This window comes from Eubalaena glacialis, chromosome 6, assembly GCF_028564815.1.
Source record: "Eubalaena glacialis isolate mEubGla1 chromosome 6, mEubGla1.1.hap2.+ XY, whole genome shotgun sequence".
NCBI classification, from domain to species: Eukaryota; Metazoa; Chordata; class Mammalia; order Artiodactyla; family Balaenidae; genus Eubalaena; species Eubalaena glacialis.
The window spans coordinates 94,368,713-94,381,632 of record NC_083721.1 but is presented as its reverse complement, the minus strand read 5'-3'; positions in this window follow the sequence as shown (position 1 = coordinate 94,381,632).

Genomic DNA, 12,920 nt, shown 5'->3' with positions numbered 1-12,920 from the left:
GTTTTAACATTGAAACCTCTTCATTAAGTGTGAACTCATTGAAATGCAACTCTTCAATATCATCTAAAGCACTCATCATCCCAATACTTATTTCAGGAATTCCAGATACATCAGACATTCAGGTATTAAAAGAGGAGCCTCGCCAAACTTTCTTCCTGGATTTGTATGTGTATATGTGTTTCGTAAATCTAAATACTGAAACAAGAACAATGCCATTCCTTTTTTAAGATTAAATAGTAAAATATGAAACTCTTGTCTCCCAAGGATTCTACAGTGGAAAAGTTACTTATTTCTGCAGACTTTGCATAAGTTTTTCTAGAGATGGTAAAAACCGCAAGAAATAGTTTCTACAAGCCTAACTGTTAGTTTTAAGAAGATATCTGAGAGGTTGGGTTTGCCTTTTTTTTTTTTAACGCAGCTCTAAATCACGTGGTTTATGTACAGCAAGAACTAGAAGAATGGATATTCTGCATTTTGGTACATTCTAGCCACTGATCCTGGCCACATAGCCCGCTAATATTAACATCTTTTTCAAAGTTTAAATTAAAAAAGACAGCTAGCAAGTAACATATTAAATGATAATAGTAAATCAATAATGAAGGTGAATGGGAGATGGGCTGGGATTCCTCTTTTTAGACTAGTAGAGAATATAATGTTGATATAAAAGTAGATGGAGAATATGAAATATGAAAAAGGAAGTCATTTTAAAATTTAATTTGCATATTTCTCAACCACTGACCCAGTGGTCATGGCATGTGCCATAGTGCTAAAGCCAGGAGAGTCAGCTTAAAGTGCCTTTGTCATGGCTGAACAATATTTTCGTCTGTCAAGAATAATCAATACTTAGTAGTCCCTCGTTTCATTTTCTTTTGGCAGTAAAAATGAAAAGGGGGAAACTTTGGCCCACTCTATGGTTTCTACAAGCAGTTCCTACATAAAACTTTGGTAAACTTTGTAGGTGGTAGATCCACTTTGGAAGGTTAATAATGATAGAAATAAAAATAAACAAAATGATACACCACAAAAAAATTTTAAAGCTGTAGCCAGTAAATGAAGAGCAAGTTACCCAGTTCCATAAAAGTTCTCTATTAATAGAGTGGATGACTCTAAGAACTATTGAAAAACCTGAAGAGTTCATTTAGAAAATTAATTACATTTGCTCTACTTTATCCAAATACATTTTTTTTTGGTCATGATTATTAAAAAGAACATGGTAGCCTTGATCAGCTGTTTCAATTTTGCTATTGAATAACACAGAATGTGGTAGTTTGGGGTAAAGAAATAGAAACTCTCAATTAGCCCTGAAAGCTGCAAGCACAGTTCCTAATGTATGTGCAAGAAATAGCATTGGATTCCCCAAAGCTTATCACCATGGAAAAACTGATGTTGATTCACTGGAGCTTTGCTGCACCTGTCCCTTGAAAGCCTTCCATGTGTTCTAGCTGGCCTAACATTCAGGGAGTGCTGAATACATTTGCTGCAGATTCGTTCCATGATTTTGAGACATTTAAATACAGTTAAATGTTATTCTACATTAACTGATTTTTTTTTAAAGAAAATTGCTACACACTCTTTTTTTTTTTTTTAATAAATTTATTTATTTATGGCTGTGTTGGGTCTTCGTTTCTGTGCGAGGGCTTTCTCCAGTTGCGGCGAGCGGGGGCCACTCTTCATCGCGGTGCGCGGGCCTCTCACTGTCGCGGCCTCTCTTGTTGCGGAGCACAAGCTCCAGACGCGCAGGCTCAGTAGCTGTGGCTCAGGGGCCCAGTTGCTCCGCGGCATGTGGGATCTTCCCAGACCAGGGCTCGAACCCGTGTCCCCTGCATTGGCAGGCAGACTCTCAACCACTGCGCCACCAGGGAAGCCCCGCTACACACTCTTAATTGAAAGCAAAATGAAAAGGGCAATCCTTTTTTAATGATTTGTTGAAATTTAACACATGGCTTCTCAAAATGCAAATCTTCCATCTCTTCTGCTTTATCGAGAAATGCAAAAAAATAAAACCCTTAAAACTTACAAAGTTTCGATTTTTAATATTTCAAATTTGCAAAGCACAGAAACATTAAAAAAATTAACATATAGAACACTCACGATGAATTTAGGGTGTCCTTTTAAATGCCTTTTAAAAGGTAATTTAAAACATTTTGAGGTAGCTAACCTCTTAATCTTGTGGGATAGCTACATTCTCAACTGTTCCTAAGAATAATTCCTTAATAGTAACAGGTTTGATTATTTATGCTTTGTTATTAATGGCATCACACAGACACTGTCAAATATTGCTATGTTGCTATAAAAGGATATGAATTATTTCTGCCTTCAATATCCACCCCCCCAAAAAAAAACACCTATTTGGTAGCAAACATGTTTGAAAGAGAAAGACTGCCAACTCTAAGCTTAACTGAAGTCAGGGAAAACTAGTAAATCACTCCAGACATTTGAAATTATTAGACATTAAACTTTTGGGGGATTTTATTTGAAGTCTTTTTATAACAGTCGATATAATCTCTTCTGTGTCTATTTCCGTTGCATGTAAGAGAAATTCTAGTCAATGGCAAAATGCTTTACTGCTGCCATTACTGCAGACTTTATAGATGAGAGATGTGTCAGCATGTTAGCTTTAGCAGTAATGCCTCTTTTGTGTGAAACCTTATGGGCCTTGCAGGCACTTTCTCATCCTGACACTCATAAAACATTCAATTCCCCATATTTATTATTTAATTTTCTTCCTATATATAGCAACAGAGCACTTCAGTATATGAATGTGTAGCCAAAAAATGACAGGCAAGCATGAATGGGACTAATGAGCTTTAATAATACACATATTAGGGGTTGCTAAAGGAAGTTTAATTAAGAAAAACAAGTTGAGCATGAAATTCATTTTGGAACAAATGCAAGTTAAGTTATTGCTACAGATGTAAAATCAAAAATCACAGGGATACATCACAGGAAATAAAGTTCCAGCCTGAGACTAGACATACTAAATGCAGTTGACATCTTAGGACCTGCCTTTAAGTTGATGAGCTTGGGTCTGACTTATGAAATCGAAGAATATACACTTTTTCACAGTTTTCACTCTTCTATAGCAATTTTGGTTTAGTATGTTAACTCTGTATCCAGGCATGTTCTGTATTAGTCCCCTTGAGACAGGCCACACAGTAGCCTTTCATTTTCCTATGGTCTACTTTTCTAATACCACATATGCCTGCAGTTAGGGCTACCTGCCAAAACCCATGCCATCCCTTTGGGTGTGCGGTAAGTGGTGCTTCAGTAGCAGATCTGCTCATGTATCAATTTACCTGCACCTATAGTTTAATTTTTGGCATAATTTAGAAAATAAGTAGATTTATTTATCTGTTTGCTTGCTTATTTATTTATTTGGTAGTGGCATTGTACATTGGGGCAGAAATTGAAGAGGAGAGAGAATATTGGGCAAATATTTCCTTAGAATGTGGTTTTCTCACATTTTGTCTGTATTTAAATAATGTAGGTACATTCTGGGAAGAGTGAAGCAGTCAGGCAATAATATGAAGGTCTTATGTATGCTCCTGAACAACTGCCTTTTTGGAAACATCCAATTGATAGGCTAATTTATTATTCATACAGACCTTTGGCATCACTTGTGTGTAACAGTAGTTTTTTCTTCCTTGAAACACCCAATGAATATTGAGTCTTCAGAAGAAAAGAGGTTAGTTGTAACATTTCAAAGTGAATTGAAAATCTTGTCTTTTTTTTAGATAGTTGTGGTGAATACTTTCATACTGTCGTATGGAATACTCCATATTGGAACTTTAACATGGTCACACATTAAATCAATAAATACTGATTTGATAAAAAACTAACTTAGAATTATCACTGGCATAAGTTTTTCCCGTAGGACAACCATTCTGCTTATGATAGAACTGACCAGGAAAACAGTGATTACTACATATCACATTGACCAACAGTTATCACAGTATTCACACCTGAAGATAATACTTGAGCCATCAGTTCGTTAACCATAATGCTAAAAGGAGTAAAGTTTCACTTCAGTAACCATTATGTTTCAAGTCAGTGCATCTGTCGTTTTTAATTTAAATCTATATTACTTAGCTATCCAAAACTTTACATGCAAGTGACATTGTTATCTATCCTTTCTCTTATGGATAAAAAAAAAAAAGTCACTAGTTTCTTTACCTCTTTAACTGTGCCAAGTATTCTAATGCATATGTTGCTCTAAGATTGATGCCAAAAGTTTCTATTATTTAGAGCTGTGGTCTTTAGTAATAAATCTGAGGAATTGTTTAATACATAAGAGTAAAACATTTTACATGCTGCAATAATACAGTAGTAGTAGTCTGTATAACATCCATAATGGCAGGGATTTTTGTCTGGCTTTTCAAAACTATGTGTATTTCTCCCCAACACCTAGAACAGTGCCTGGTATATCACTAGTGACCAATAAATATTGCTAAATGAATATAGAGACCTGGTTCTAGCCTTGGATGTTAACAACTAAATTGGTAACCTCTTGCTTAATACCTGATCTCTTCATTTTTGCTTTTAATTTTTTCTTAACATAAATCAATTGTTGTTTGAATTGATATTTAAAGCTATGTGCAAAATTCCAAAAGTAGAAAGGAATATATTTAAAAGATTGCATTTTAATCAAAGATAAATAATAATTAAAACTTTTTAGTGAAATTTTTATACAGTTTATTTTATTTTGATAAATTATTTTATCAAGACTCAAAAGTATAATAGGATTATTTGTGGTTATACTTTACCAAAATGTACATTAGAATTATTTTGTGCCATGTAGAAAATGTGATATCTCAAGGAACTTTGGAAGCACGAAAAATTATTTCTTTTTTTTTTCTGGGGGACAGAGGGCCCCAGGCCCTGAATTTTTTTTTTAATTAATTAATTAATTTATTTATTTTTTTGGCTGTGTTGGGTCTTCGTTTCTGTGCGAGGGCTTTCTCTAGTTGCGGCAAGCGGGGGCCACTCTTCATCGCGGTGCGCGGGCCTCTCACTATCGCGGCCTCTCTTGTTGTGGAGCACAGGCTCCAGACGCACAGGCTCAGTAGTTGTGGCTCACGGGCCCAGTTGCTCCGCGGCATGTGGGATCTTCCCAGACCTGGGTTCGAACCCGTGTCCCCTGCATTGGCAGGCAGATTCTCAACCACTGCGCCACCAGGGAAGCCCTAAAAATTATTTCAAACACTTAGAACACGGGCAATAAGATCTAAAATATAATCATGTTTGGCATTTTGGCCATTAATTCTTTTTTTCAATTTTTAAAGTAATTTATAATTACAGATTTCCTATTGTTCAGTTTTATTTAAATGGTGAATTTAAATAAAATTTAAATTTTATTTATTTAAATGGTGAAATAATTTAAACTTACTCCATGTGTGTATTAAATTCTTGTGAATATATATTCAATGATGTTTTGTTACGCAAATGGCCCATGAATAGAGCATTGTTTTGAATTTTGTCATTATTAGTACTAATGGATCTGTAATACGAAGAGAAAATAAAAGATGTGGATATCTGAAGAAGATTGCAAGTGTAATAGCCTTTCCCCTTTGGGGCACTGGTTGAGCTCTAAGCCAGGTCAGGAGTGACAGAACCCTTATTGTTGTTTGCTACCTTACATGAAAGGAGTTGGTGGTCTCAGTCCAGTTCCTAGCAGACAGTTACTGCTTAAACAATAGTAACTATAGAATTTGCCAAATCCAGCAGAAGCCTAGGACTGAGGCACAAAGGTTTAACTCCCCCCTCTCTGCTAATCATCCTCCAAGGGGTCAAGATTGACTCACCCTGGCACAGGGCCATACTGAGAAACTTAGCCCTTCCTCTGCCAAAGTTGTAGCTGTTCTCTGGCAGCACGGGATTTTTTAAAGAGGAATTTAATTAAGCAGGGCACCAGGAATGGCAATTCTCCACTCTTCCCAGGCACAGCAACTCACCAGAAAGAAAAATAGGCTTAAATACTGAATTGAGAAGGTAGCACTGCTCTTAGGTTGTACTGTCTTCTCTATAAAGATACTGCCAGGCATAATTAAGTTGCTTCTGGACACGATGACTTGCAACCCAAAAGGGGCTCTTGTCAGACAAAAGCCTCATTAATATCAAGGGAAGTAATCAGCTCTACCTGGCTGTCTCTCCTGAGCTCTTGAGTGATTATTCATTTTCTCCTGGGAGAATCACAGGGTCACCAAATGGTTTTAAAAATGTGTCCTGTGGTATTTTACATATACATTAAAACTGTTGCCCATGCTTTTTTTTTAACAGCCTGTTTTACAGTTCTTGCCCTTCTCGCCCCCTTAACCTTCTTGCTCATCTGGAAGTCAACACTCCTCAGTAGATATTAAATTTAACAATTAATATTTAGAGATTCTATCTGAGAATAGGTTCAGAGTAAACAGAAAGTAAAACTTGTTTTATACAGTTAGATGTTAAATGGATTGTTTTACTTACATACCCAAAACAAAACAAGCAAGAACCACCCAATGTTTAGCCATTTGTTGTAATGATGGTCTTAGTAGAAATATTCAGTTGCAGAATGCAGAAGGAAACGCTATCACTTAGATCTCTTTTTCTTTGTGTTGTCAGAAAGCTGTTATGGCATCTTAAAATCCCATTTTTTGCCAAACAGTAATGGAATTAGTCACCAGTCTATATGACCATCCATACACACCTCTGCATGATGAGGAATTTTCATTGTACTTCAATTTGTCATCACCTCTTCTCTGTTTTATCTCCTCTTGCTGCAACTGTAATTAAGATAATGCCTTCACAGAGGTCAGGTATCACAGATGAATAAATAAAATCTGAGGGCAGGGTTAATTAATGAAAAATAATATAATGAATGAATTGGTTATTCATTCAAGAAATATTCTCCAATGACCTACAATGTAATACATTGTTCTGGGGATGGTAGTTACAAATCAGCAATTCAAAAGCCATAGCCTCTATTCTCAAAGATTAAGGTTAATCTGATTATGTTATTTTTGTGATTATGATTATTCTCATCATACTTGGAGTAAGATCTCACATCCCTAATTTTTTGGCCTAGAAGTTCTTGAAATGTCACTTCTTCTCCAGCCTGATGCCCCACCCTTCTCTCAAGTTACACTGATCTCTTTGTTAATAGGGAGCCCCAGGCTTCACAGCATTTGGGTCTCCCCTTGCCTCTGTCTGACACAGTTTGCCCCCTGACAACTTCTACTCATCTTTCAGAACCCAGTTTACAGGTCACTTCTTCAGGAAGATCATCCTTTGCACTCCAGACTCATTAACTCTCCCCTCAGAGCATTATCCTTCTTGGCAAAGCATTTATGACTAAATGGTTACCTGTGTGATTGATTTACATAAAGTTTGTCTTCCCCATTGAACTTTAGTCTGTTTGAGAATCATCACCATGCCTATCTCCTTCATGTTGGCCTTCCCCGTGCCTGACACTAAATAATGTAATAATATAAGAATGAATAGGGAATCCAAGTTTACAAATTACTGCAGTAAAAAGTACTACAGGTTCAGTTACAAGAAAGGCAACAAATGCTTTGAGAGTTGCGGGGAGGGAGTGTTTTTGTGACTGGGAGGATCTGAGAAGGAAGTACTGACATTTGAGCCAGACCTTAAGGGATCCTAGCTGGAGTCCCTCCACGCAAAATCTGATGGGGAGAGTATTTTTCAGTAAGGAAGATCTTGGTAAACAAGTTGGGTCCAATTCACTGACCATGGCTCCCAGTGCTGTGTTTTGTTTGTTTGTTTTAGTTAATATTGTTTTTTCACAAAGATAGTTTGCTACCAGGTATAACCTCTGTGATATATTTGTGATTTTTTCCTGTTAAAATATTTTGTTGGTAAAATTTTTTTCTCCTATTTCTGTCAAATTTTAGTTTGCCTTTTCTCTGTAACATTCTATTTTCTCTGTTATTTACTTACATCATTGGAGAAGTTCATTCAGAGTAGAAATAGCACAAGGAGAGAACAAGTAGAACCCTGCTTACATGTTCTGTGAAGGAAGGGAGAAGGGGATGTAACCTGGGAACCCATTGAGGCCTGCCTACCCTTCCTCCTAGAAGGAGGCTCTGGACAGAATTGAGGAAGAGACAGAGTTTATCTTTAGAGTCTCTAAATTCTTCTGCCTTATCTCTTTCTATTTGTTGGGACTCCCTACATTCATAAAAATGTTTTCTTTTTTTATTGAAAAGTGTTTCAGTGGCTTTGTGTTTCTGATCTTTAGTTTAATTATCTGTTACATAGAGATGATAATTATCTCTAACTCATGGTATTTAGACACAGCTAAATGAGATGATGTAGTTAGCTCACTGGCCCCAGTCCATACTTGTTGGTGCTAGCATTAATCAGGTTATTAATTAATTAGCGATGATCATGCCAGTATATACTTGTCACCATGTTCTCCATAGCTACGTGTTGGTATGGCCACAACATGGGCTGTGATAGACCTTGAACTTCTACATGATTAAGGTCTTGAACTTTGATATTCCCATCTTTGTGAGTTTTGGTTCTAATTCTTTCTTATCTTTTCTCCTTGTACCCTTCTGGTTCTCCCTGCCTTCCTACCCAGATTTAGTTAATCTATTCAACACTAGAATTACCATTTCTTATAACCTTTGCTTCTTGAAATTCTACCATTCTTGCCTTGCTTATCCCTAATCCTAACTGCTATCATTTACTCTCTGACCCAGGTTATGGAATGTTGCTGGAAAAACTTTCAATACCACACCATTTGGAGCCGCTCCAAATTATGCCTATTAATTAACCACAGCAAGCTAATCAGCCACCTTCATATTTCCCTCCTGTTGGTGTCCTGTGTATTTCACTCTCCTGAAAACCTTCAAACTGAGCGTATGACTTTATTGAGTTTGTCTCATTCAGGAGCAAAGCAAAATGTCATGTATCATAAAGGTTCAGGACATATTCTTTAGAGTTAGGGAGTCTGCCTTTTTATTTATTTATTTATTTATTTATTTTAGCTTTGTGGCCTTAAGAAAGTTATCTAACCACATAAAGCCTCATTTTCCTCATCTCAGATAATAATACTTGGCTTATAATTTTGTTGTGAGGACTGAATGTAAAGTGCTTTGGACAGAGCTTGGCAAATATTTGGTGATCTATAATATTAGCTTTTTTTGATGTCATTTTCACATAAATGTGGATGTATTTAGCTGTACTTCAAACTGAACATGAAAATAAAACTGTTTCCAGTTTCTTTCCCACCAATTCATTCACTAAGGTAATGGTTTCCACACCTTTGTGGTCACATAATCCTCTGTTTTTGATAACCAAATCATAAAAGAGTATAAAATATATACTTATACTCCTACATAAATACCTCTACCATCAGATTGCAAAACATACAGAAAAATAGACACTAAGTGATGAGAAAGATGTCAGTTTTTTTTTTTTTTAACATAAACTTGATGCCTTCTTCCCATGATTCATTAATAGCTCAAGATGTAGAGATTCTTAGGGCACAGTTCACAGCTACTAAAATGGATATAAATTTGCATTTCAAAGTTATCTTTTTGATGTTTTCAAATATTTTTGTCTGCTTGTTATTATATATGATTAGATAGCCGTTATTTTCAGTCTTGCAATGTAGCTGAAGAAGAACCTATGCTAGAACTAGGAGAAGTTTCATTTCTGCTCTTTTTTTGTCCTTATTCTGTTACTAGTATTTCCTTTAATCTATATTTATCTTGTGGGAAAATCTTAATGTAGTAGCCAATTTTTTGAGGGTTACATGAACTAAAACATGATGAAAAAGGTATACATCTGCTTATCCAGTGATATTAACTCTAATACATCACCAAACATTGAAAAGGAACGATAACAACAACAAAATGCCACTGCTGGCAAACCCACCGCAGTATAGAGCCATCACCTTCCAAAGAACATCTCAAGTGCTGTGTGCATCACACAACCACGTGAAGACACTGGCATGAAACCATATATTCATATTAGCAAAGCTTAATTTCTTTCTCTTTTTGCTTTATAAAAAAATTACAATACATAGAAGTTCAACGATTTACTTCCCTTCTCGCATCTGGTACTCTTGTGGTGGGGTATAAACACACTGCTCTGGGTATCTCTGCTCCACAGTACTGCCAGTTTAATTTTCTTGTGAATAGATTTGATAATACTCTTCCCCTGCTAAGAATATTTAATGGCTTTTCATCATCCAGTGAATAAAATCCAAACTCTTTAGCCTTTTAATTAAGGGCTTGCTTGATTTGGCTGTAACCTGCCTTTTCCAGTCTCATCCAATGCTCAACCTCATTTACTCTGTGTTCTGCCCAAACTAAACTGTGCCCTCCTCAAATGTGGCTGCTGCTTTCCTTTCTGTCATAGGTCAAGTTTCCCAGGGAAAAATAATAAAAAGACTCTGAGATGGAGGTTTGCCTGCTAAAAGTTTATTTGGACATACCGTTGGGAAAAACACCTGGGGGGGCAGTCAGGGAATCACAGCCAACTCCTCCCTCGGCCCCTTTCCACAGGGAGCTCTGGGGCTGGGATGGCCCCTCAGAGTGGGTCTGCATTGAGGCAAGAAGACCAGACCTTTCTACACTGGTGTGGACTTCCTACTTGGAGTGTGAGCTGCTCCCAGGGAGGTTGAGCACCACACTACCACTACATATCTTCTCCACTGTTTCTAGAATGTGCCCTCTACCTGGAACTCCTTCTGTAACCATCAGTGTTTGTCCAATTCTTTGAGGCCCAGCTCATAGTCCCCTTGATTCATGAACTCTTTCCTTATCCACTAATTCAAGGTAAAGCCTAAGAACATTTTTTTTTCTGATTGCATTCATTTGTTTATTCGTCTCATTTTTAATTACTATGTGAGTTAATTACACAAAATTTACTTTAAGTGGTCAGTTACTGAACGGACCCACAGGACTCAAATAGTTTATACTCATTGGACAGCTTTATTACAGGCAAATAATATAATAGAGCAACAGCAGGAGAAGGTTATGCATTGAATAGGGTCTGTAAATCTCAGACTCAGGCTTCTTTGTTCTCCCGTTCCTGGGTCCCACGGGATACCCCTTGTCTCCAGGTCTTGAACCACCAACAGTGTGCATGTGAAACATCTTGGTATAGGAAGCCCACAATCTGCTGGTGGTCAGGTTCTCTTACAGTGAGCCGTTCCCATAAGCACATTTCAGTTACATGGCCAGGGTTGGCCATTGTAAACTGCCACACTCCACTGAATCCAGTTATTACTAAATGCAATTATTATTAAATTATTATTACTAAATCCAACTCTTAAATCCCATTAGTATTACTAAGTGCTGTTGCCAGGCTATGTTCTGACTTCAAAACAACTTATAGATTCATAGGTATGAAACATTATTTATCTTTAGTTAATACAGTCAGTCTTCATTATTTCTGGATCTGGATTGCAAATTTGCATGTTCACTGAAATTTATTCATAGCCCCAAAGTCAGTACTCATAGTGCTTTTGCAGTCATTCACAGACATGAGCAAAGCAACAAAAAATGTGAGTCACCCCATGAGCGTGCTTCCTGCTGAGGTTGAGCAAGGTGATGATCTGACCTCTGGTTTCAGCTCTCATGCAGAGATGAACAGAGGATGGAGATGGTAGAGAATGCAGTATAGTGAAAGAAGCTCCAGCTCTGGGGCCCGGTGGAGGGGATTTGAATCCCAACTCTGGCATCTATCAGTGAGGTGGCCTCAGACAAGTCACTAAACACTTCTGAACTTTGTTTTCTCTTTTGTAAAATAAAGAAAATAGACTCTACTAGGATGAATTGTTTTTAGGGTTTAAGATGATAATTTATAACTATGTGAAGTATGTATATATAATATATGTTTATGTGTATATGCACATACACATGCACACATGCATGTATGTATACAGATGCATTTCCCTCGGAGCAATGGATTCATATTCCCTAATTCAGTGTTTGCAGTGACTTTATAGAACATAACTATGGTTAATAACAACCATCAGTTGTGTAGCATTGGCCAAGCTCCATGCAGCTCTGGTGATAAGCGTGTAGTCAATTCAGATCTTTACAATATTGTAGCTACTTGGGAACAATGACTAGATTGTACTTTAAATTCTCATAGGATTTAGCACAATAGCTTATACGTTATAGATATCCAATAAATGTTTGTTGAGTGAAGGAAAAATTGGACGCATGTGGCCACCCACTGTGATTATTTAATGTCCTAGAAATTTCTCTCTACTCTCTCCAGCATCATCTCTTTGATCTGGGTCACTCAGGAGCAAACTAGTTGATGGACCAGGTGTTATGATAAATTAATGCAAGGAGATAATATATTCCCATTTATTATGTTTTTTTAAATGTTATTTATTTTTGTTTTATTTACCTCAGTGGGATTGCACATGCTTTAACCCAAAGGGAGGAATAATGGAGGAATTTGTGAGCTAGTATCTCCACCTACTGCAAAGTCAGAGAAAGCTAGTCCTGTGTGGATTGATAAGCTCATCTACTTGCCTGGACTGCTGAATAAGGCTTTTCTGACCTCATTATTTTAATGTATTTATTATAAAATATTTCAAACATACGGAAAAATACAGAGAATTCCATAACAAAGATGTGTGTGCTCGTGTGTGTTTGCGTGTGTCACCCAACACCATCAAATCTTAGATTTGTAAAACTTGCTGTAGTTAATTGTGGTCTTTTAAGGCCTCATCCCAGATTATCATTCATAGTTCCAATTAATCAATTAATAACATTAATTAATTGCTAGAACTCATTTCATACCCTTTTCTCCCTACCCATGGATAAAAAATATTCTGTTATTACATATTTATGCATTTGTGAATAATATGTAGTTTTGTTTTTCATATTTTAAGCTTTATTTAAATAACATTTTACTATATCTAATCTTTTTTCAAAAATATTGAGATTTAT